The following is a 27494-nucleotide window of genomic DNA, read 5'->3' on the forward strand; positions in this document are numbered from 1 at the left end:
ATGGGGGCTTGTTTGGGGGATTTGTTTGTTTTTGTTGGCCTAGGGATTTTTTTCTTTAGATTAATAATCCTATTAAAGAAGTTTAGACAGAGATTAATGGCATTTTAAAAACCTCCACCTCATTAAGGTTTCATCGGTTGCTTTTGGAATTAGAAAACAAAATAATGGAAATGCCAGCTGTGATTCCACTGAGTGTCTTGTTAAGGGGAAAACGACTTCATTTGCTAACCAATACAAATAAATTTACTTGTAATTAGACCAGTGTCCTATTAAGATACAAAAAAAAAAAAGTCCAAATATTGACAATCTAAGTGAATGGATATGGTGTTGCATACTGTGTGGGTCTTGTCTGATCAGGAGCTGGTTAAGTTAATGACTAGGAGATGGTCTGCTTCAGATTATTTATAGCAGGTGGTACAGAATTCCCTTCACTGTTTTGCTGGCACAGGCTGGAGTGAATGTGGAAATGTTGTGTAGATTCAGTCATACAACTGCATTGTCAAACCTAACATGAAGTAATAGTTAAAAGGCTGTGTTTTTCACTATGAGGCTGAATGTATAATGGAGGTGTGACAGCTGTATCTCTTCAACTAGCCTGTGAACCTGAGAACTTAAATTCAGTTTTCAAGAAGGGATTCACTCAGAAGGTTAAATTTTGTGACAGCATTTGACAGTAGGATTAAGTGCAGTTGGTAAACAATGAATTTTTTTGTCGATATATACTGTATAATCTGCAAAACAGAACCAATCTGTCATTCTTTAAGACCAAGACTTAAAGATAGTAGCCAAATAACATCTTGTCTACAATTATACTTTGTGTTGACGGCAATATTTTACTAGCTGAGTATTCGATCTTGTTCCCCTAGAGACTGTACTTGATTGCTGATCTTGTGAATGGAACTAGTATGGCTGTATATTTTTACTGTTGGAGATGTCCCAAGGCAAAACACAAAACTGTAAGTTGTCAATGAGTCAGTAGCAGAGTGACACTGCCTACAAGGTTTTTTGAAATTGCAAAACCGGAATAATTTTGTAGATAAATGGCCATATTTATTAATAACATATTTATTAATAGCAACAACAATAGTAACCGTGAGGATGGTGAAGCACTGGAGCGGGTTGCTCAAAGCAGTAGTGAATGCACCATCCCTGCCAGTGTTTAAGGCCAGGTTGGACAGAGCCTTGGGCAACATGGTCTAGTGCGAGGCATCCCTGATCATGGCACTGGGGTTGGAACTAGATCATAAGGTTCTTTCCAGCCCTAACTATTCTATGATTCTGTGATTCTAATGATCAGGTTCAAAGCACCTACAGCCTGAAAAACAAAGTGAAAATTGCCTTCTTTTTTTTTTTTTTTTTTCCTTGTCTTAAAATTTAAAACAGGTGGAGAAGATAATCAGAGGGGATTTTTTCCCTTCTTTTTGCAGCCATGTTTTGTCTTGCATTGCTTAGTTGGTGTTATATTAATGTTACTAATAGATAACAATTCTATCAAAACTTTTAGATGCATTTCTTAGTCTACAATAAGACATCTACATAGACTCCCAGTACACCAGATAGAAGTTGAAATATTGATTGATCACTCAGTAACACTTACTTATGTTGTCCTGGTGATAACGTGAAACTTGAAAGCAAAGATAAGAAAAGCCACTCGCCTAATGTCAGCTACTGTCAGCAAATACTGAGTCAGTTGCAAAACCATTAAGTGTCCATACTCCTAAGGAAGCAATCTGATTTAAAGGTATATTTCAGTTCTGGACCTAGATGTTGGACATGTGGTCTGAAGGACACAGCGTCTCAAAAGCATTCTTTCAGGAATTTTTTCTTTCTTTGTGGATTTCCTGGAACCTGAGAGCTGGTAGTTTGCTTTGTGCTGCTAGAGGAAACAGCTCAGTCACCCTCTCAGCTCATCTGTTCTCTGCATCACTTGTGGGACATGACCAGTATTTCCTTACCCATGCTCTCCACTGACAGCCTCCTCCAGGGATGCAGCACAGCAGCTAGCATCTATCTCAGCCTCTGCAATCAGGCACATGGGTTATTTAGCATGTTGTGTGATCAGGAGATTTTTTATTTTTATGCCCTATTAATCCTTTTCAATGAGAGTGTGATCCACTCATTGTCTCTAGAAAATCTCCAGTGTAATTGAAGTAAATAATCCTAAAGCTTCACCACCTATAACTTTTACTTATAACCATGCTTTAGGTAAAGGTTGACAGAGATATTCTTGAGAGACTGTCAACACTGATATACTGGCCAGAATGTTCATTGCTAAGTGAAAAGAACATGCTTTTTAACCCAGGAGCTGTGTGCAGTTTCCTCAGGTTCTGCCAACCCAGAAAACAACAGATCAGAAAAGGGCAGATTCTGGTTATCTGTTCCTTAGGTAATGGAATTATTTTCATGACTGGAGGTACTTGCCTATTGCAATTTTTAACTACACGCTGAGGGTATTCTTTTTTCCCCCTAAATCTCATCCTAGCTAACTAGTCTAGATGAATTTCCTCAGTGACTCCATCATCATTGTCATCATCAATCTTACATGATATTCCCTCCCAAAACAGGAAGTATTTAAAGTGGCATCCCAGGTGCTGGCAAAACCAGTAAGATAATATATAACAGTGATATAATAAAGGTATTATTTTCAGTGAGTAGTCTTTTACATCTTTCCATTGTGTCATCTACTACTTTTTTATTAGGTAAAAGCTGATACAGTGGACAAAAGGTCACGATAATAGCTTTAGTCCAAGATTATTTTTTTTTTCCTGTGAGCACAGAATTCCTTATAACATTAAATATATTGCCTTAAGGTCTGATAACCAGTTCAGATATAAGTTTCATGACTGACTAAAAGGATAATATTCACTGGTCTAGCAAACAGATACTCATTTTAGTTTGAGGTTGTGCTTATCCGGTCTAATTTTCTATGATAAGTCACAGAATTTTCCCTGCTGCCCAGAAACTTGTACTTAAATACAGGAACTGTGTGACAAAAGTTGCACAGGCTGTTTTCCACTTCTGCTTCCACTGCTTATCTCAAAAACTGCTGGGTCTAGAAACTTCACATTTATTGTACTAAGCCCAAAGGTGAACTATGTGCAAGGATATGTGCTGTGTAGCTGATTTAAAAATTATTTCCTACGGAAAAATAAATTAACTTCTGGATGCTATACAGAATAGCTACAAAGATAATGGCTTTAATGAAGAGCTCTTAACAGCCTGCAGGATTCACGATCTCTTTGCTCAGTGTTGCAGCAGATCATGGTAGCATGCATGCCCAGTTGTCACTATTTAGCCAGCACAAAGCCTGATTATTCAATATTTCCCTCCACTTTATCCTCATGAAGATGTCTCCCAAGACAGTATATTCCAAAGGATTTAATATTTGGTCTTGCTGCCTCACTTCCCAAATTCCCTGACTTAAAGCTTTCAAATTCTGCCTAAAACTTGTAAGTACCCCTGTTCAGGTGGTTTCGGTCCTGAAGTTTAAAAATTCTTTTTGTAAGGTCTTTAATAATTACAAGAGTAACAAGAACAATAATAGTGGCAGTATGTCTTGAAGCACTGACTCAACAAAGCACTTAATATGTGTATTATTTTCTATATATTTACATGCATTCATAACAACACTTAGAGCCTGTATATTTTATGAAAAAGGACTGTCATGGTTTAAAACTAGTCAGTAGCTCAGCACCAATCAGTCACTTGTTCACCTCCCATTTCCCCCCTTCCGGGCTGGCATGCAGAGGAGAATTGAAAGAATGTAAACCCTATGGGTTGAGATAAGAACAGTTGATAACTAAAGTACAATATACTACTACTAATAATGCTAATGATAAGGGAAGTAACAAGGGGAAGGAACATAAAACTAAAAGGGGAAAGGAAAAAAGAATAAACACAAGTGATGAACAATACAATTGCTCACTCATTGACGGGATAGCCAACCTTACCTGAGGAGCAATGAGTCTCTTCTGGGGACCAGAACTCACCTTTTCTTTTTTTTTTTTTTAAGTGATGCAGGTTGCAAAAGTGAAATACCTGTAAGTTATATTTATTCACATACACATAGAATCACATCATATCAGAGTAATAGTTGATCCAGTGTACAGTGTGACATGTTGCACATCTATCTGACCAGGGATGTTTTGTAAGAAGATACAAGGAAACTTCTAATAGAAAATCTGTCCATGCAGAAATTTTTTTTCATTTCAGGAACACACCTCAAAGAATGAAAGTCTGTTAATTTTAAAAGTAACCATACATTTTCTCATGGTTCATCTAGAAAGCTGGGCTTTCCAGTTCATCCTGCTTACTGTATTTTCTTTTTACTTTGAATGCCAACAGTAATAGTAACAGAAGCAAAAAGCTGGCTCAGAAAACACCCTGGAACATTCCTTCTAAACTTTTTAGATTACCAGTTCTGATTCCAGATTTGGACCTTCTTGTGTTTTTGTGCTCTTCAGCTAAAACTTGCCTTCTCCAACAAGACAAAAATATAAATAGATGTAATGACATGCTCGTATGTAGTGATCACGTATTTAATGACGTGTCTGAAAATATTTGCTAAATAGCTATTAAGAATTTCTCATCTACATATATGAAAAAAAGAAGTAATCATTTTAAAGTATTATTTTAAGAAGAAGTTGTAATGGAACTGGGAATCAAGTTTGGTTTTTTTTTTTTTGTTGTTGTTGTTTTGGTTTTTTTTTCCTGTTTTTTGTTTGTTTCTTCTCCTCCCCCCATTCTGAATATGATGATTGACAGATTTAGAAATAAATTTCTAATTTAATCTGAATTTCCTGATGTTCCAGGTTTCTGTTAACATCAGAAAGTTCAGATGTCTCATGATAACATTTTTAAAAAGTGCTCTAAAATTGCAATTAGGATGAAATGCATCCATATGGATGACAGCGACTGCAAAAAAGAATAGATCCACTTTTGTCAACACTCTTACAACTTCTATTCATGAATAACTTATGCTCCATTTATGCTCGATTTCTGTCTAAGTTCTACTGGAAAGCTATAAAACACACCTTTTGCATATAAATTCTGCTAAGAAAAAACCCACACAGAGTACAGAGCTGAAAAACCTTATGCTTGCAGATATCCCAAATACTCATGGGTAGGGTATACTCATATGGCACCTGGAAAACTGTGTCAGTTGTGTGGTGCTCAGACTAATGACCCTCTCATGCCTTTCACTGTACTGGCTGTTACTTCTTTAATGTTCAACACCTATCATAGCTTGAAAGAACAATAATGTTTAACTAGAAAAAAGGAAACATGCTGTTCCTTAATTGTGCTGTGGCCTTCTTATGGGAAGGATTCCCCCTAAAATAAAATAAATTATAATTGCAAGCTTTATATAATTAACAGCAATGCTGACTAATTAAAAGCCATGTTAATGTTTGTTAGCTAGCATAGGAAATAGCTGAAGAAAAGGACAGAAATGAGAAGAGGAAGAAAGGAAAATAAAAAAAAGTGCAAATAGACAAGGAACAACAAGAACACAGATAGTAGAGAAACATTTACAGCTAATTGTGTAGAGACAGCAAGGGGAAGGAAAGAAAAAAGCTGCAACAAAGAAATAGACAAATAGAAACACTCAGAGGCAAAGTCCTAATATGCAAATAATTTTTTAGAAGGATAATGCTTTGCTGTACTACATAAGAGCTAGCAGCATTGCAATTCACTTTCAGAAATAGTACCAGTTTATCATGAAAACATTTTTCTGCTATTCACACTGAATTTTGGGCTCAATTTCATCCTAAGAAATAAATATGGTGGCGTTACTGCTAGAGCTATTTATTTTTCTGTTAACCTCTTCTTTGTTCATGTTTAGTAGAGGAAACTGTTTTGTGCAAAAATATTTTAAGAACATTTTTTGTCCGTCTGTTTTCTGAAGTGAAAAAAGAGTTTAATTATATTTTCATGTACAATAAATAATGTATATTTGTCCCTAAACATTTTCAGACTGAAATGGAATTTAAAAACTCTGATTCTGTCTGATATTATGTAGTATGCTCTGCTTTCCATGATACTTAATGGTATTATGTACTTTATAACAAGTAAGTGTTATTGTTTAAATAGTATTTTAAAGAAAGTGTTATCTAGTTCTTTCTACAGGAGAGTAATTAGTAAACGCCCATGAAACCAGTAGCTTTGCAGTAAAATCAGTGTCATTTTTTCCTAGCGTGTGTACTTGTATTACTCATTAATGCAGCATTAATGATTGCTTAAAAGAATCTACAGCTGTAATCATCTTTACCATAGGTTAAGAAGAAAATAATCAGAATCTCACATTCAGATCCTGCTCTTCTTTCAGAGCAACATCTTAACATTGCAAGGAAAAAAGCAAAATCACATACAAGTCTCATGAAATACCCAGAAAAAAATACACTGAGAAAATTTCTGTATATGAAAGTGATTACAAAAGTCATATTCCTGGGGTTTTGAGATTGCGTCACAGAGACCAGAACTCTCCTCATCAGAACAGAGTGATGGGAGGGTGGAGGCAGGGCCAGGTCTAACCTTCTGTGATAGAATCCCAGCCCTGCAGTGCTCAGTGTATCAGCTCACAGCTGTTCATCAAAGCATCATGAGCATATGTAGCCTCTCTGGATATGGTCCTTAACGCCAACAGTGTGGAAGCCATGGAAAGAGGCTGATGAAGAATTCCAGGCTGGGCTGGGCCGGTCTGGCTGGCAGAGGAGCCGGCAGAGGAGCTCCTGGGACTCCATACTCCTTGCTGGTAATTTATAGCTGGATGATTCACAGATCCTTTTGCACAGCCCAAGTTGTATAAAGTTGCCAGATCTGCCCAACTGATAAGAGAAAAGTATATATTTTTAATACCTTGGCATTTCTTTGGGACAAGAACTGAGGATTTTCAGTACTTTCACATAGTCAGTTTTTAAGGGACAGTGTCAGAACAGATGTTACTGTGGTTTAAATTATTGGGTTTATTCTTATTAGTGTATAAGTAATAGCTGAACATAAGTGCACATGTTTTTAACCATTTTAGTCAAAGTAGATCAAGATGAAGTTTATACTAATGTAAAGATAGCCACAGGGTTGGTTTCTTTCTTTTTTCTAGTGTCAGGTAGGCTATGTAACTTAAATATTATGGCATGCCCAAATAGAATAATTTATGTATAAAGGATTTGCATTTCAGCTCAATTTTAGAAGTTGGATTTTAGCTAGCTACAAAAGTTTAAAAGGTATCAAAAATACCTAAACTGTATTAACTGAGTTTGCACAATTTTATGTGCAAACAAGTTTATAAATATTTAAAATGAGGAAATATTTTTGCTTTATGAAACTGTATTTATTACACTGAATCTTTTCTCTAAAGCAGAGAAGTATATTTCTCATGTAGTTTCTTCTCATGTGTATTGATCAGATATTGCAAATGAAGATGCTGTCTTCTATTTTTATTCCCCCACCACTGAATTATGAGGGTTTTTGATGAGAAACTTAGAACAAGAATTAACTGGTAATTATTATATTAAATGATATTTTAGTTTTTGTTAAGGTAATAATTACATAATTTGAAATAAGCTTTGAAGAAAGAGGTATTTTCTCAAGTAGGTGTAGTAGAATAAAAGCAAAAAAGACTTCTTGTAAACAGAAACCCAAACTAATTTTTGTACAATTAAAAAAAAAAAAATCTAAACCCCTGTAAAATCATGGTGTGAATTGCTGCAGAAATAGTGTTTAAATAACTGTCTTTTTAGATGGCAGTGCTTGTATTTGTGAAAATTATGGTCCAGTGTCAAATTTTATTCTTCATTTTTTCCTGCCTTGGGGACTTTGACTGTTTCTAAATATGCAAAAGAAAACAATTTTAAAAGCTTTACCTCTGGAGGTGTAGAAGTAAAGCATTTTATAACTGCTAGCATGAATTATAAGCTTTTCAAAAACAAAAAAGAGAAGAAACACACAGGAAGCTTCAAAAGGAAAAGATAGATTTCATGGGGCATCTGTTTAGCCAGCTCTACTTAAAAATGGCATTCAGCTGTAAAACATCAATATGTCAGGCACATTACTAATATAATTTTTATGACAGCAGAACATATTGTGAAGACATGATCCTTTTCTGTTTTCTTCAGCCTTGTCGTATTCACAGATCGTCTTGCAGTGAACCATTTTTTGAAAAAAACTTAAAAGCCCTATTCCAGTAATTTAGGCTAACCAGCATCTTTGCCTTATATTCAGCAATTGCCATTCAACTAAGTAAGTTCTACTGTTAAGTATTGTGCAAAACTACTCATATCCTAGTGTGGCCCAGATGGTAGCGTGCACTACAGGGGAATTTACTGAACCCAGAATTTCTGTGCTGCTGCTAAAGAAATTTAGACTGCTGTATGCTAAACAGTGAATTAATGAGAAGATTTAAGCTACATATGTATATATGTATGATTTTGTGCAGGCAGGAAGAAATAAATTGTCTGAAAATCGTTTCTTTTACCAAAAGTTTTAATTGTAGTTCTATGCATGCAGACCACCAGAAATTTATTCAATAATTTCAGTATTAAGGACAGCAGTCAGCTTCTTCTCAGTGTGTATACATGCCCAGGTAACACAAAAGGAAGTTCACATTTTTTTCCTCATAAGAGCCCAGCTTCACATCTCATAATTTCTCCAAATAACTCTTTTTCTTCTTGGCACTTCTATACCTTTCCATAATTCCTTCATATTTGAAAGTATCAAACTTCACCATGTAACGAGACAAGAAACTTACATTAATAGAACAGCATCCAAGCCTGCTATCTCTGCGTTTCTACCAGTGGCAGCATGCTTTCTTTGGGGCTCAAACATAGTGGGAATGTTAGAGTGACATCTACACTGTAAACAACCATATCAGTATCCTCACCAAGTTCCTTGATCAAGTTTCTGTCTTTCTCATCTAAGCTGAGCACCTCTAAGCTGCACAGCAGAATTGTATAACGTTACTGAAAATCTATTCTTTCCACTTGGCCAGGCCTGCCTTTGCATGCCATACTGAAGCACTGTGAGAAAAAAACAAGCATTTGTGCCTTCAAATGGGGTCTGTCAAGCAGCACTACTCCTCTCCATTTTTAACACTTCCCTCTGTAACACTGCAAGGTGCTGCTCATTACTTAGCTAAAGAATTGCTCTTCCCAAACTGGAGGTCTTCCTCTGCCCACTGGCTCCACTAAAACGTCTGCCTTGTAAAAAAGGGCAGATGAATTTTTTCTGTCTTCCTGTTGAAGCACTGCTGAGAGTTTGTTCATGGCAAAGAGTTAAGTGCTGTTAAGTGGAACAAGTAATTCTACTCTAATATTTTATTACATGCAGGCAGATTTATAAGAATAGCCATAATGGAAAGTAATGATTATTAAAGAATTAAAATAATCAACAAGAAAATCATGTTTCAAGTTGAGTTGTATCTCTATTTTTTCTAGATTATTGGTAGACTGAAAAACTCAACCAATCCTACCATTCTTCCATTCGTTTCTCATGGCCTCACTAGCAACTCATTTATTTCTGTTTTAATGATTTTTAAATAACATTGAATGGAAATTTGGAATGAAAAAATCTATTGTTGCATTGCTATGGTAGGGTAACCTTGCCAGCTGCCAGATGCCTACCCAGCTGCTCTCTCACTCCCCCTCCTCAAGAGGACAAAGAAGGAAAATAAGAAGAGAAAGCTTGTTGGCTGCAACAAACACAGGGAGATTGCTTATTAAGTACCATAGTGTGCAAACCAGAGTCAACCTGGGAAAAATATAGTTTAATTTATTGCCAATTAAAATAAATTTGGATAGTGAGGAAAAAGACAAAAGCTTAAAACACCTTCCCCGTTTCCCCTTTTTCCCAGGCTCAGCTTCACTCCTTCATTCCTGATTGCTCTTCATTCTTCCCCAGAGAAGAAAAAACTGGACTAAAAACTAGAAAACAACAAAAATTAGAATTTTATTCTATATAAATTTTCATGCTTCTAAAACTATCTCATGAGTTTTGAATGCTTGGATTTGATTATCCTACTAGACTTTTACCTCTCACATTGAGTCTATGAATTGACCTGAGTGCCATTCCTGGAAAATACTGCATTGTCCAGACCCTTTGGGTAGGAAACCAGACACTTCCACAGTTACAGGTAAACCACATATGTTTCGTATAGTTTCCAGTTCTGTCTTCAGTTGCTGTTTGGTATATTAGTTTCCTTTGAATACATAACAAATAAAAAAGTGGTATGCGAGTATTCTATAGGAGATATACTACACTTAATCTAATAAAATCTGATAACTGACACTAACTTTCGTAGAAATTCAGAATTGTGATATTGTAATTATTGTTGTCTTGGGCTAAATTTGTTTTGCAACACTTTGTAAAAAATAATCCTAAATCAAAATATAATCCAAAATATTTTTTTAGTACCTTCTCATGCTCCTTTTATAAGAGGATAACAGGGAAATATTGAATCAATAAAATATTTCTATACAAATACATTGATTTCACAAATACTGCACCTTAGCCAGTGTCCGATAAAAGAAAAATACCCTATGTGAACTGAAACAAAATATGGATTTAACATTAGATCTTGTCTGCTAAATATTGTAGCTCATTGATTCAAGTTACTCGAACTGGCACCTATTCAAGTTCTTCAAATCTGCTAAGAGACAAGTAAACTAGTCATGAAGCAGTTAAATTGAGGAGTGACGTAAATGTATAACATATTTTATGAAAGAATTGATGGAAATTAGGTAAACCCATAGTCAGGAGAGGCAAAAGAAAGCGTGCAGATTTTTTTTTTTTTCTGTAAAAGCCCGATATTGAATTTGCCTTGTCCTGTATTGATTGCACAAATAAATAATCTTCAGTAACTTCAGCAGAAGTTTGATTTCACAGTCTTCCTGTGTGTCTGCACTCATTCTAATACACTGATCTTCCACTCCTTGGTGGGACGGTCAACTTTATCACAATGACAAAATGACAATATTGAAACTAGATAAGGACATACCTAGATCAGAAAGTTGGTGAAGGAAGGAAGTTACATTTCATTTCTACAGTCATCGTATGCATGAGCTAAAAATGACAAAAATCAGGGATACTGCATATGTCTATTTCATTACATTGCAAGTAGTTGAATTCAGAAAGAAGATACAGTGGGAATGGCATAGAGAGCTGAGGAGATAGTGCATTCCAGAGTCCATAGATGAGATTAAAAAAGTTCAGTAGCACAGAGATGCCTAAATACACTAGGAATAAGCTCTTGTGGGGGAGGAAGAATCCAAAGCACCCCTCACTCAGTTCTGTGTGAGAGATGTTATTGTGTTTACAGACACAGCAACACCCCCTATGATATGTTTATCTGCTCTAAACCTTTGAAATCAGTAAATTCTAAATAAACAAAACCCACAAAAATGGTATCTGGAAGGTTTCCTAAGAGGCCATACATACTCTTTACAGAAAACAATATACTTTAATCAATTTACATTAAAATGATAGATAATAAATAACTGAAGTCATTTGTGTATCCATTTCTTTCTCTCATGGCATTAAAAATTGATACCTTAAAGTATGAAAATTTAACAAAAAAATACAGATTTTAGCTTGAAACATTCATCACCGCTGGGTGTACTATTCACATAAAACATGGCTACTGCAGACAGGGGTATATTTTTTTATTGTATAAGTAAAGTTCCTAGCAGACTGATGTTATTCTCGTTGTAAGTTATCTGTCAATTCACTGACATCCCTGGACTGTTCTACAAGACAGTGTAATATGTTTTTCCTCTAATTTTCATGTATTTTTCAATATTTATCAACAGATACTAAGAAAGAAGGGAATAATTTATAAATGTCTCTAAAAAGCCTAAGAGCATACGCTAGCAAAGTATCTTTAAGCTACAGTATTTAGTTAAAAATGCTATTTATGTTTTTATTTGCACTTCTTTCTATAAGGCTGATTTGTTTTTCTAGCTATGTGGCAAAATATTCTCACTCCATACATTTACGCTTATTACTGGGAGATTTGTGGATGAAAGGGGTCGAGATACAGAGATAATTATTATACTGGTGAATAAGGTGGATTGTTTTCAGGACTTCCGAAACCAGAGGAACATTATTCCCCTCACTAAAAAATTATTTAGACCTGAGAGCTCCAGTATTGTTACATATTTATCAATTACAGAAATGTTAACATGATCTAGGCAAGTTGCTAAGACATTGGAAGAGTGTGTCAAGAGTTGGGCAGCATTGTTATTATTGCAAACAATTGAGGTAAGTTTTAATTCAGAAAGGTGGTTCTGTTGACAGGTATTTTGCACTCTTGAGCAACTATCATATTTGTATTTGCTAAATGAGATTTGAAAACCCAAAGCAGTGGAACAGCCACATGCACATATTATACTGAACATTCATAATGTCTCTGTAAGCTGTGGAAAATGCAGTATTGATTTCACCAACATATTTTATTTGGGTATTAATGTGATTTAGTGCATACGAAAGAGAGATTGTAGCTGCAGATACAGCGAACTATCCATAAGTCATTTAGGTGGTGACAGAAAAAATACCTCGCTGGCTGTGTATCACTTAGTCAGTGTGCTTTGGTAGTCAATGGAAAAGCTAACCGATCTTTATGAATTCCCTAGGGTTGAAATCAGTATACCAGTTCATTTTCTTCTTATTTCTGTTTTTTTCTCTCTAGGAGAAGCCACCTTACAAGCTTTGCTTCCTATCTGTAAATCTAAAATTTTGAATAGAACCATGACTTAATGCAGTTACTGTGAAAACCAGTCATGTGCTAGTAATTATGTTGGTTTGCTCTCATTACACACTTTCAACTGTTTTAATCTTTCTTTTTTTCTTTCATCTGTGGCAGTGATGATTCACTAATTCCAAACCACTGAATTAGGCAAAATACTTCTAAGTTTGATAACTCAAATATCTGAAATACAGTGTGCTAAAACATAGGTAAATTGCTTCACTTTTCTTTTTCCCAGCAGTGTACTATCAAATACAAATATCTCCTTACGAGTCTGTGAAAAAAGTGAAAGAGTCGGGTTAAAAAAGTACCACTCAGTCCACAATATATTGATATTTATTTTTTTTTTTTTTACTTACTACTAAAAGCTAAGGCATCGATTACCACTGTTAATGGCAGTGCCAGATATGCAAATCTGTTGCAACTACTTTGTGACAGATGGTAGAAGTATTTAATATGCCTGCTTCCAGTTTACTTTGTAAGTCCAATACATGTTAAAAGATTGGAGGCTGGACAGGAAGGAGAAAAGCTTCTTGTCTGACTTGATATAGCTGCTTCACTTTGGGTTGGGGGGGCTGATTAGAGACAGAAAGAGACAGCATAGCATCTGAAATCTTTTGAGCACGACCAGCCATGGAGAACTCGGGAGTGGATGTCTGGCAGCACAAATGCACTCTGAAAGACCCTGCAATTTGCCAGAGACGTGCTTGTGTCAGGAAGTTAATTCATTCGTGGTAAAGCCTCTAAGGTGACAGTGGAGAGATACCTTTTGCACAGGGGTTTGGTGAAGAGCACCTAATCCAGAAAGCCCCTGGAAGGTGTTGGTCTGTTAATTCTGCAGTAAAATACTTGTTTTCAAGACCTGGGAGCTGCTTTTATTCTCAAATCTTCAAATCTTTTTCACCAGCTACTTGGCATTATCTCAATGTAAAGTCTTGCCCAGGGATTGTGTATTATTTTTATATTCCAGACACACACTAGTGTGGAAGATAATACACCTCTGTCCTTCAATGTCTTTTGATAGCTTCACTGTAAATTAAAAAAAAAAAAAAATAAAAATCTTAGGAAGGAACAGGGGAGCAGTTGCACTCGAAAGATCTGGTGGACTTGGGTCCCAGCCACAAACTGCCAGGCTTTTGCTTTCTGTTAGTGGGAACATTGGGGATAGATGATGGCTAACCATATCACAGGAGCTATGAATCTAAACCTTTAGTGCAGACATAAATGCAGCCTCATTCTGTTCTTATCCAAATGAGAATTTACACTAACATTATTACAATCTTTTAATTGGAGAGAATAACCAAACATCTTTGCCTTATGCAGACATAACTGCTTCAATATAAATGTGCTTCAGGAAGTTGCCTTCAGGCTTAAGGTTCTGGATCAGTGTACCATATACTCAATAGCAAAAAAAAAAAAAAAAAAAAAAATCCAAATCAGCAATGGGAATTTCAGGTTACAAATACAGCAATTGATTTAATTTGGAGGAGGTACAACTCAAATGGGAAAACGCTGAAGAAATTTTCAGAATGTACTTCCTTAGCTCTTGTACAAATCTGTTTCTCTTTTAGGAAATTGCCTCAGCAAAGAGTGCTGGAGGAGACATAGTTTTGCTGAAGGAAAAAAAAAATACCAAATGAATAAAAAGATTAATTTTGCAACTTCATGAACTGAAGCATTGAGAAGGAAAAAAATGGGATGCCAAGTACACCACATGCTCTCATGTTTAAGAGTAAAGAAAGTTATTCTTAACAGAGATGCCAATTCAAAGCCCTGGTAATCCATTACATTATTTAAGGCTTCAGCAGAAGGCTTGTGCACAATCTTACTGACTGCATGCTACTTACTTTCTTAAATAAACTGGGTTCTTCTCATATGGAATTGTTCTTAGAGAAGTTATTTTCTTTTTCTTTCCACAATGCTAGTATTAATTTTTAAGGCAGGTTAACCCTTTCTACTCTAATAAATTGTAAAAAAATCATCAAAGGCAATAATTTTGAAACTTTCTTATTCTCACTGCCTTCATAGAAATTTGCTAGCATAAAATTTTATTGTTATGATCTTAATGCTAGCATTTGCAATTGGTAAAATTATATTATAATTTGCTATATTCCTTCTCTATACAGGTAAAAGTTGTAAATATACAAGGGCAGTAAACACATTTTGTTACAGGAAAAACATCCATTTTTCTCATGCTAGTGGTGTGTTTCTGCAGTTATAGTTACCTTTGTCAAACTTTTCGTCATAAACCATGCTTTTCAGGGATTTATAACCAAATAGCGGCAGTCTTAAATTTCACACGGGGTATGCAGTCTTAGCAAGAGAGAGACATTAATTTTACCTTTTTGGTATTATTTTAAATAGTATAGATATATTTGACAGTAACATAATGTAGGTATATTACAAAGTCAGTTTAAAAAATTCCTCTGGTAGTTTAGAGTAATGAAGACTCTCCATGTTTTATTCTGACATCAGCTGAGATAATGTCCTGGGTCCAGCAGTAGCAGTCATTTTTCTCCTTCTTGGTAGCTGGTGCAGCACTGTGTTTTGACTTTCAGCCTAGGAACAGAGCTGATAACACAAATGTTTTAGTCTGACCAAGGACTTTATAAGCCTCATGCTGTGCCAGGGAGGAGGGGAAGCTGGGAGGAAGCAGAGACAGGACACCTGACCCAAACTAGCCAAAGAGGTATTCCATACCACAGCATGTCACGCCCAGGATGTAACCGAGAGTTACCCAGAAGGGCCAGGGCACTGCAGGGTTGGAGGAGGTATTGGTCTGTGCTCGGTTGGGTGGGGGGGTGGGGTTGGGCGAGTTATCGGTCGGCTGGTCTTGAGGTGTTGTATTCTTTCCTCTTGTTATTTCCTTTATCATTATTATTATTGGTGGTAGCAGTAGTGATTTGTGTTATACCTTAGTTGCTAAACTGTTCTTATCTCAGCCTGTGGGAGTTGCATTCTTTTCGATTCTCCTCTCCGTCCCTCTGGGAATAGAGGAAGGGAAAGAAGTGGGGGAGTGAGTGGATGAGCTGTGTGGCTGGGTTTAAACCACGACAGATAAAAATGAGCCTTTTAGGTATACAGAGAACTGAATATCAAGGCAGTGGAGACATAATTGTCTGGGATGATTAGAAGGATGAATAAAATGAAGACACAAATGCTCAGCAGGTAAAGGGAGCGCCGAGAATTTGCAAACTGAACTTGCATGCTGGAGGCTGACCCATGGCTGCTGCCCCCAAAGACGGCAAGAGCATGATCTGGAGTTAGTCAGGGACTCTGCTGAGACATAGAGAATCACGCATGAAGCAAAGTACATAGTCACTGCAGACCATCCCCATAGCTCATAAACAGGTCAATAGCAGTTGTGGCCATGAAACAGGCAGAATATACTACTCCGTCTTCTAAAGCACATTTGATTGGGAAAACTGCTTCATTTTTTATGGCTGAAGACCCAACAGAAGTTCTGGTCATAGATGACAAAATTTCAACAGGATTTCTTGCAATTTTTTCTAGTCATTTATCTATTTTTTTTTTTTGGGGGGGGGGTTAAGTATAACTTAATCCTACTATAGTCTTTTTATAGTCCTTAGGATCCATTAATATCCACTGGTAGTTGTTAATATTTATTAATCAACATGCAGTGACATGGTGAATCTTTGTTCTTTTAAGTTTATAAATCTCTTAGTTTCAGACAGGCTGTACTCAGAAAAAGGGGTGGGAGGGAACATAGTTTAAAGAGAAAAAAGCTCAGGTCTCAACATTTTTTCTCACAGGCAAGGGCATTTCTAGGAAAAAATTAATCTCTTGTGCAGTCACTGTGTAGGTTTCCATGTGCAGTAAACCCAATACATTCTGAATGCCTCAGATGTACTGTGTATAAACTAAACTGCTGTACAGGCACAGTTGGTGAATTCTACCTGCCCAGGATGTTTCAGAGAGAACTGCAGTCTGTTTTCATTCTCTAGCTTTTTTAGCAGGGATTTTTCAATGGCATCTAATGTCCACATGTACTAAATCAGATCTTGCTGAGGTACTTTGCAGAGGGGAAAGAGCAATGACTATATGGTTAGAGAAGAAACTGAGAGAAGGTTGAGTTGAAAAAAAAAAGGAAGAAAAAGTCAGTTGACACAGACTTATGGTTCAGCTAAATCTACAGACTACTGAGGGAAACCTTAATTACCTATCAAATAGTTCAAACGTTCAAATTTGACTGAGGGAGCTGCTGACATCCTAGCAATTCCCAGCTAAATACTACGAGCGTTAGTGTTGAATTGGCATTTGCAGAGCAATTGTGAGACCACAAGTGAAAAGAACCTTGTACCTTTTCAAGTATAACCATTTCTGTACAAAGTACTCTTATCTGATTAAATTTAGGAATATTGACAAGCTGTCTTGAATTAATTAGTTTAGAAATGAGTTTAGCTAACTTTATTTAAAGCACTTTGTCTTAGATCCCAGGCAGTCTGATACAGAGGAAACCTCAAATACAGCTTCATTTGACTAGGCAACCTTCTTTAAAACAGGTGTTAATAAACATTCCTTAAGGTTTGTTGAAGTGTTTCCATGATTAGATGACTAAGTTGATGTACAGAATGCTCTCAAAGTTTAAAGCTTATTCATGTAACAACATAATTACATAAGTTTACCAGAAATACACTGGAGGACCTTGCATTTCTGATCTTATAAGTCTGCTGATTACGTAGCCTAAAAAGGAGATTAAAGAAGCTATTGTTTCCAGCCTTTGCAAAAGTTTAAGCAGGTACCTAACTGACACTTGTGAAAAGACCTGTTAAATGCATGATGATCCATCCTGATTAACTTTATTTTTTAGAAAAAGGGACATTTGTCTGAAGAGGGCAACAGAGTATTTTAACTTTTATTATTCCATCTGTTAAAAAGTATATGGGATTGTTTTGAATGACATTTTATCTTGATGAATTGATACAGAATGCTGATGTTCCCAGAGAGATAGAATGTTCCAAAGAGAAACATGCGTTAGATGAATTATGATTAGTAGCTATAGTACTCTGCTTTTACAAGAATGTAACGTTTATGTAAGAAGAAAGGTTGAGGTTTTTGTGTATATCATCATAAGGTAATGTAGAACTATTTGCTGTTACGTACAGGTGCTGGTATAAAAGCTGATAGCTTGCCTTACGAGTTATTGAAGACAGACAACTAAATTAAACATAAAGATTTTCCTAAATTAGGACTTTAATTGCTGTGCATTTTCTATACCAGTTTCAGGTGACTGAATTGTGGCCCTAGGCGTAAGTGTGTAGAAAGTGAGATAGCAAAAAAAGGTGCATTTTGTCAGAGAACTATTTAACTATTTTCAGTGAAGTCAATTGCGTATAAAACCCTGGAAAAGTGCTGACAATCTTGAGACTTTCATTACACCCAAACTATTTGTCAATTAGCAAAAATGAACCTGTGGAATTATACCACCAGATTGATAATTGCAGGAAATAAATACGATGTCTGTTACTTATTTCTTCTGTAATACCTACTATAGCTAGTAGGAATTAGTTTGACGCAGATTAAACCAATGAAAACTAATACTTCCTAATTTTTAGTTAGGGATAATATCGCATATGTTTTAGTTAGTGGTGAAACTGTAAATATGGCTCTCCCCAAAAAGTTTAAGAAGACGTAAAAAGAAGAACTTTTTTCTTGCCACCTGAAGACTAAAAATTGCATTTACTGGAGTGAAGCAGTTGAAGGTCCTAGGAAGAAAGTATTTTAAACTCAATTAAAAGTAATGCATAATGCAAAATTGCAAGAAGTGTTACTAGAATTTCACTAGGTTCTGTGTATATTTACCTTTTAAGATATGTTCATTGTAATTAGAAATAAGCAAGTGGCACTTGAGATTTAAAATTCTAAGTGTCTTTTTCAGGGTGACAGTATATATATTACAAATGAACTGTGAAATGATGTTCAAAACATCTTTAGGATTTCAAATCCCCTAAGTTTACTGTTTAAAAACATATCAACTGCCAAACTGAGGTACTTAATTATTAAGCAACTAAAATTCATACTTTAAAATTCTGCCATGTTTTTCTCTTTTCAGTGCACCCATTCTTTTTTTCTACTTTAAACCAAACATAAACTATGGAAAATCTAATTAATGCATTGGCTGAAGAATTAAAAATGCTTAATGCAAAGTAAAGCATCTCTTTAGTGTTACTGTTTTTGAAATTGACCACAAATTAAAAATACCAGCACTCTTCTCTAATGTCTTATTCAGTTCATCTCTTGGTTTCATACTTTGGAGTACTTTTACCAATAACTGTAAAGAAATCATAAAATTGTTACTGATTAAATTTATAAATGGCTTGAAAATTGAAAGAGTAGTACATGATAATAGTCTATGCACTATATTTGGATCATTTGAGAAGCTGAACATAATCAAACAATATCTGGTTCAATACAGCCAAAAGGGAAGTCATGCATTTAGATGTAAACAAATTAAATTGTGATTGTGACAAGGTGAGACAATCCAGTCTGGAAAAAGAGTGACCCCTGGGAAGAGCTGGGCTAATATCTAGTCTGCCTAAGTAGGGGATGAGTCCTAAAGATTCAGCCTAAGGAGAATCAGTCATTCAGTAAGTACACAATCAACTCTCAATGCCTATTTTCCAATTGTGCCTAATGTGCACTGGGGAAGAGACTAAAAAGCACTCCAGGTGAGTGCGAGAGTCATAAGCAAAGCATGAAGTCTAAAATAGTATCAGACAAGAAGACAATCTTTGCTGACTATTGAAGAATTAGTTTTCTGGTTCCAGGTCTCAGGATTTGCTCTGCTTTTTATACAAAATGTGAAATGCATTGACTTTCCAAACAGTGAAATTTCAAATCCAGTGTTTATGCTCCCAGGAGAAAGTTGGGTACTTTCCTATCATCTCTCAATCTGACACATGGGGGAAGTGGTCAAAGACAGCGATGGCCATGTATTTTTTTTGTTTCGATTCTGCCAGTGAGGTAAAAAGGCTTGAGGAGTGAACCGGTCCTGAGGGTCAACAGATGTTTGTTGGACTGGTGTTGATGACAGGTTGGATTTTACAACCATAGACCCCTCTTTGAGGATCAAGAACCGCTTAAAACAGGTGGGAGTCCATTTGACAGGAATGTAGAGGGTCTTTTCAAATTAACAAAGACACAATAAGACGGAGAAGGGCTATTGACAATTCTTTGCTCATTCTTTAGAAAAAGGTGTTTGTACTGGCTTTGAAAAAGAATGGATTCTGTAAAGTGCGCTGATCCTGTCATACAGGATGTTTCCCTAGATAACAAAATACTTCTTTCTATAAGTCTCTCCCTGTGGTTTCCTAAAACAGCTTCAAAAACATAAATTGCATTAATTCATTTGAAAAATGAACTTGCATGAACCCATTTTGGCAAACTATGTGACCCTATGTTTGTGGGAGCTGGAGTTTTCCAGAGAGTGGAAATCCCAGAGTGAACATTTGTCACTGAAGTGCTTTAGAAGACCTCTCTTTCACTGTAAAGGAACCTGAATAACTATGAAATGTTTTAAATAGCTTTATTAAGTCTTTTTACCAATTCATCTGTAAGAATATATAAAAAAGTAGTTCACTGCTTTACAAACTATATATAATCACACAGACATCAAAGACATTTTTAAATGGTTTTTAAAAAGTCATAACTGTGAGTTACTAAATTATTTCAAAGGCTGAAAGAGGGAGCCTGGAAGTTTGATATTACCTACTGTTCAAATTAGCCTCTGGTTGAATTCCAGCATATTGATTTCATACTTACATCTTTATTAAAATATTTTCACATGCATAATTAGAACCTAAAATGGGATAATTCTGTTAAACAGAATTAGTTGGAAAATGATAATTTCATCAGTCAGCACTGTATATTAATGAAAACCAAATTAAAAATCATATGCTTTGTTTTTTTCTCTCTGAAAAAGAAGTCATTCTTCTGTGCTGTTTTATACTGTTTGCTTAGCTGTGGTTGTGCTGAGGTAAAAAAAAAGAAAAAAAGAAGCCAATAAAATTTGCTGCTCTAAATGCAACACAGAATTATGCAAACAGCTCACTTATATTTACCATAAAGTACATTAAAATCTCCTTTTGTCTACCTGGGACTTAAGTTGATTATTTTATACAGTAGTGATAAAATATTTTATAAGGGATTGGAGTAAAAAACTGTTACTGCCGTTGCTGCAATTAATATAGATTGTTTTTATAGATTTAAATAAGATAATCATAGAATCATAGAATAGGGTTGGAAAGGACCTTAAGATCATCTAGTTCCAATCCCCCTGCCATGGGCAGGGACACCTCACGCTGAACCATGTCACCCAAGGCTCTGTAATACTGAGATTAATTTTGCTATGATTCATTTTTAAGTAATGTGGTGCTGATTTTCAGTTCTGTAAATGAGTAAATCTGTAGTATTTTTTAGTAGAGTTTACTGAATTTTTCTGATGAAGACTCTGTTATGTGTGGAATTCCATAAAGTTCCTTTTTTTTTTTTTTTTTCCTTTCTGTTATAAATGTATCTTTTATGTTCTAGCCCTGTAGTTTTCACGGTTTTATTTTTTAAGTTTGCTATACAGTGCCATTAAAAAAACAAAACAAAACAAAAAAAACCCACCACATTGTAATTTTTAAGTAGTTTGCTTTTTTGAGAATTAGGCAGGGAAAAGATGTAAGTATCTTGTAAAAACCTAATGTGTTTTCTTATGGTGGTTACTAACTATGGTAAACAAGGGAAACTGTTCATGTTAAAATGACCGGCTATGGGTCATTTGAAGACAGGGTCTGTGAGGGGCTGAGGGGAGAGGACTCAGAAGTGAACTTCTACACTTTGTTCACATATATGCTTTGCTTAAACAGATTTTTTTTTCTACAAGTGGCCTACAATTTCTGTGGATGAAAACATGTAAACCATTATTTATTCTATGATTCTATGAATCTGAACCAAAGACACAGAGACACACAGTGTTAATGATTCATAGTAAAGTCTGTAGAATAGGTATTAGAATTATCAATAGTGCTTTGATCTTTTTGTTATTATTAGGAAACTTACATTTATTTGGCTTGCTGTGTGAGATGAATTAGGGATGGTAACTGCCACTATACTTAATTAGAATTCAGCTAATGATTTCATCAAAATATTGGAGATTGGAGTTTAGGATTTCAAAACATGTTGGTACATTTTATTTCCAAAATTTTATAACAAAGACTGTAGAAATTCCATTTAATTTACCTTACAATAATAAGAGGGTTTTTTGTTTACTGTAACATTTTTCAGATTTAGATCTTTTTTTTGCTCAAATATAGATGAATCTAACAATGAAAATGTCCTGAGTTCAGCAGTAGCAGTTATTTTTCTCCTTCTTAGTAGCTAGTGCAGTGCTATGTTTTCATTTTTTGGCCTGGGAAGAGAGCTGATAACACCGATGTTTTCAGTTGCTGCTCAAATGTTTGGTCTGGCCAAGGTCTTTGTGAGTCTCATGCTCTGCCAGGGAAGAGGGGAGGCCGGGAGAAAGCAGAGACAGGACACCTGACCCAAACTAGCCAAAGAGGTATTCCATACCACAGCACATCATGCCCAGGATGTAACTGGGAGTTACCTGGAAGGGCTGGTTCACTTCAGGGTTGGACGAGGTATCATTTGGTGCTTGGCTGGGGGGAGTGGGGTGAGTTATTGGTCGGCTGGTGTTGAGGTGTTGTATTCTCTTCCCTTGTTATTTCCTTTAGCACTATTATTATTGGTGGTAGCAGCAGTGGTTTGTGTTATACCTTAGTTACTAAACTGTTCTTATCTCAACCCGTGGGAGTTGCATTCTTTTCGATTCTCCTCTCCATCCCTCCAGGAGCAGGGGGAGGGCAAGAAGGGGGGGAGTGAGTGGACGAGCTGTATGGATCGGTTTAAACCACGACAGAAAAATACTTAATAGTAAAAAAAACCCAAAACAAAACAGGCAATTTTATATTGCATAGGAGGAGATGTTTACAGTTTTAAATTTCTTTCTGTTTATTTATGGTCAAAACCCTGATATATTTCTGTTTCAGTTTTCCTGGCCAGTTGCCCTATATTACAGGTCTTTGATTTAGCCTGAGCACTGGATTTTAAAATAGTCCATTGTTTAGTCCACTTGGTGGTGGAATCCAAACATTAACTTTCAGACTTGTTGCTTGAAACATTAACTCTGAAACTTGTTGCTTGGCATGAATGTTTATAGCATGTTATTTTCTTGCTACAGTCATATTGACTTCCATTTCCTATGATTTATAGGAAGATTTCTTTTTTTAAGTATTCACAAATACAGCAGTTGTAATCACACCTGATTAGTTAGTTGAGTGCCAACTACTTTATGTAGGAACAACTGCATAATGTGAGAGCAATTATGTGATTAGTTTATTCTTTCTAAGCTTAAGCATTATGAAGAGACCAAAAACTGCAGGTTATGAGGTAATTGGTTTGGGGTTTTTTTTCAGCAACTTCATATGTTGCCACCATGTGATATTAACTATTTTATCATGCTGTTAATAAATTGTTCTTGATTCTGAAACAGGAGTATAATTTTTGCAACAGTATCGTTTTTTTTTTTCTGATGTGTGCTGGCCTTAGGATGCATTTAGTGACTGTGTATATTGCAAGTGGTGCAGAGATTTCCCAGTTTATCAGAGAAAGCATTAGCTTTAGGCTTGTAGTCAGTACAGTCATTTTAGTAGCGCTGCAACAAGCTAGTTCATCATACCTTTGAGATAATGTATAAGGCTGACACTTCAATGCTGTTTCAGGATCTGAGCTAGAATCTCCCTGCTTGACAGTGTGTCACTTTAGATAGAGGTTCAGGCTTGCTGAGAGCTGGTGTGGGATCTCCCACACTGTAATACATTATGCAGTGTATTCATGACCATAAATGTTTTTTTTCAGTTTCATTAAAATTTCATATTGGCAGTATGCACACTGAAACCCACTGGTGTCAGTGAAAGTTTCAGTAGGAGTTCTTTAAAACTGATTATTGACTGAAAGATATCATAATATACTCACAGAATCGTTGAAAGGTCTGTGGTGGAAGGGACCTTGAAAGATCACCTATTTCCAACCCCCCTGAAATGGGCAAGGACACCTTCCACTAGACCAGCTTGCCCAAAGTCCCATCCAACACTTCGAAGGATGGGGCATCTACAGCTTCTCTGGGCAGCCTGTTCCAGTGTATCACCACACCCACAGTAAATAACCCCTTCCTTATAGCTAATCTAAATTTAAACTCTTTCAGCTTTAAGCCATTCCCCTTTCTCCTGACACTGCACGCCCTTGTGAAAGGTCCTTCTCCGGATTTCTTGTAAACCAGGGACTAGGAAGCTACTATAATATCTCCCTGAAGCCTTCTGTTCTCCAGGCTGAACAAGCCCAACTCTATCAGCCTGTCTTCATAGGAGAGGTGCTCCAGTGCTCTTACTATCTTTATGACCCTTCTCTGGACGTGCTCCAACAGGTCCATGTATGTCTTCTCTTGGGGGCTCCTGAGCTGGACTCAGTCTTCCAGATGAGGTCTTACAAGAGCAGACGAGAGGGACAGAATCACCTCTTTCGACCTGCTGGTCATGCTTCTTTTGATACAGCCCAGGATATAGTTGGCTTTCTGAGCTGCGAGCACACACTGCCATCTGATGTTGAGCTTCTCATCAACCACCACCCCCCAACTCCACCTCCTCAGGGCTGCTCTCAGTCCAGTCCCTACTCAGGCTGTAGCTGTGTAGGGATTGCCCTGATCCAGGTGCAGCACCTTGCACTTAGCCTTGTTGAACTTCATGAGGTTCACATGCACCACCCCTGTGAGCCTGTCATGGTCCCTCTGTACGGTATTGCTTCCCTACAGCGTCTTGACAGCACCACACAGCTTGATGATGTTTGTAAGCTTGCTGAGAGTGCACCACTTCCCACTGTCCATGTCACTGACAAAGATGTTAAACAGCACCTGTCTCAATAGCAACCTGTGAAGATCACGACTCGTCACTGATCTCCTCTTGGACATCAAGCCATGTGACCACCCAGCCTATTCCTTACCCACCAAGTGGTCCACCCATCAAATCCATGTCTCTCTAGTTTAGAGATAAGGATGTTGTCTGGGACAGTGTCAAATGCCTTGTACAAGTCCAGGTAGATGATGTCAGTCCTTCTTCCCTTATCCACCAACACCTTAGCCCCATTATAGAAATCCACCAAATGCGTCAGGCACAGTTTGCCCTTAGTGCAGCCATGTTGGCTGTCACCAATCAGCCCCTTATTGTCTGTGTGCCTTAGCATAGTTTCCAGAAGGATCTGCTCCATGATCTTACTGGGCACCAAAGTGAAAATGACCAGCCTGTAGTTCCCTATGTCTTCCTGTTTTTCCTTTTTAAATATGGGGATTATGTTTTCCCTTTTCCAGTCAGTGGGAACTTTACTGGACTGCCATGACTTCTCAGATATGATAGATCTTGACTTGGCCACTTCATACACAGGTGCCCTCAGCACCTGCACATGTATCTCATCAGGTCCCATGGACATGTGCACCTATTTATTTATTTATTACGTTCACCTAGTAACTTTACTGGGTACAGCAGAACCCTTTGCAATGAAAAAGCCCAGGGGACAGCACAAGTGATCCTGTATGTTTCTGTGTTACTGTGCCTGTAAGTGGTAAGAAAAAAAACAGATTCAGCTCCAATTACAGTATCATAAAACATGGACAGATTTTGGAATTTACTCATGTAGGTTCCTAACGATAACTGAATTCTGAAAAATTATTTGATTGTTGAAATGGAACTATCAAGACCTAGCTCAAATTTACCAGTTTTCACTTATAAATGGATGCTATAATACTTTGCTTATATTTCATCATAATATTTTGCTTTATTGCCGACTGAGACACTTCTTCCAGTTGAAAAATACACCCCAACTGGTTTTCTGCTCAGGTGTAGTGTCAAACAGATACTTGAACTGTATACCAGGCTGATAATGCTCTGAATTAAATTCAGAAATTCCAGGTTCATAAAATTCCAGGATTTAAAAATAGCACAGGAGTGATCTTTGGGGTCAACATAGAAACAATTTTTGTGCAATAAATGATACAACTACCGGTTATAATATGCCATTTTACTTTCATTCCTCTTATTTTCTATCCATGTTGTTGACATTAGCAATTTCATTAGATGCTACTGAACAAACTTTCATGAATGGGTTGTGGAGTCTCCTACACTGGAGATATTCAAGGCCCGCCTGGACAAGTTCCTGTGTGATGTACTGTAGGTTACCCTGCTCTTGCAGGGGGGTTGGACTAGATGATCTTTTTAGGTCCCTTCCAACCCTTGGGATTCTGTGATTCTGTGAATTTTATTGACAGAATGGGGAAGTAATTTAATTCTGAGTCTGTAGTACTGCTATCACAAAAAAGAGCCACACAACATAAGCCTCCCTTATTCTCTAAGTACTCCATGGGAAAGATTAAAAATAAGGCTGTTTGAAATATTATTTGATAAACTTTTCTTCACTAACACATTTGAAATACTTTTACAGTTATTTTGCAAGGAACATATCCAGATCCACTCAAGGTTCAATAAAATAATAGACACTGAAAGCCAGGGAAAACCTGTGCTGGCTATTGCAATATCTAGTAAACCAATGATCACATAATTATACCCAGTATATGAATACATCTTTAATTAATATAAATAAGCACAGTAACAATTACTTCAGTGTCTACTAAAGTTTAATATAATCAAAAAAACATAGAATCATAGAACAGTTTGGGCTGGAAGGGACCTTATACATCATGTAGTTCCAAACCCTCTGCCATGGGCAGGGACACCTTCCCCTAGACAGGTTGCTCAAAGGCCCATCCAGCCTGGCCTTGAACACTGCCAGGGGTGGGGCATCCACAGCTATTCTGGTCAGCTTGTTCCAGTGTCTAGCCTTTTTCAGTTTAAAGCCATTTCACTTGTCCTACCCCTACATTCCAGTGTAAAAAGTCCCTCTCCAGATTTCTGTAAGCCCCCTTTAGGGGGCTTACTGGAAGAAGCTTTCTCTTCTCCAGGTTGAGCAATCCCAACACTCTCAGCCTGTCTTTATAGGAAAGGTGTTCCAGCCCTCTGATTGTCTTCATGGCCCTCCCCTCCATAGCTCCAGCAGGTCCATACCCTTCTTATGCTGGGGGTCCCAGAGCTGATGATTGCATTACTCCAGGTGTGGTCTCACGAGAGCAGAGTACAGGGGGACAGTCACCTCTCTTGACTTACAGAAGGTTAAGAAAAAAAAGATCATTCAATGAAATATGAATAAGACATTGTCTAACTTACTGAGTGTGTACTGCAGTTCCACAATTCCTTTCCAGTTTACCCAGGTTACTTAGAAAGGAGAAAGGAAGAATTTTCCTGATGATAGTCACAAAATCAACAAAAAAACTTGTTTCTGTCTTTGCATTTTATCTTTTCTCTCTTGTAAGACTGGTGGTAGACAGAAGTTGGAGCATGCAGGCAAGAAGAGTTGAGTTTTGATCATGTTACTGAAGTTTCTACCATGTGTTCTTCAGGACAGAAGCAAACCAAGCGCTCAGAACTCACTGGAGCTTTTCTGAAGCAGAGGTGAAATTCAGCAGTGTTTTGACACTTTAATTATCAACCGAAATTAATGTTAATGTTGACATTTGATAACAGATACCGTGATAAAAAAGTCAAATGGCCTTCAATTTACAGTAAATCGTGTTCTGAATTTCCAGTATGAACATATG

The sequence above is a fragment of the Lathamus discolor genome, chromosome 4, assembly GCF_037157495.1.
Source record: "Lathamus discolor isolate bLatDis1 chromosome 4, bLatDis1.hap1, whole genome shotgun sequence".
Classification (NCBI taxonomy): Eukaryota; Metazoa; Chordata; class Aves; order Psittaciformes; family Psittacidae; genus Lathamus; species Lathamus discolor.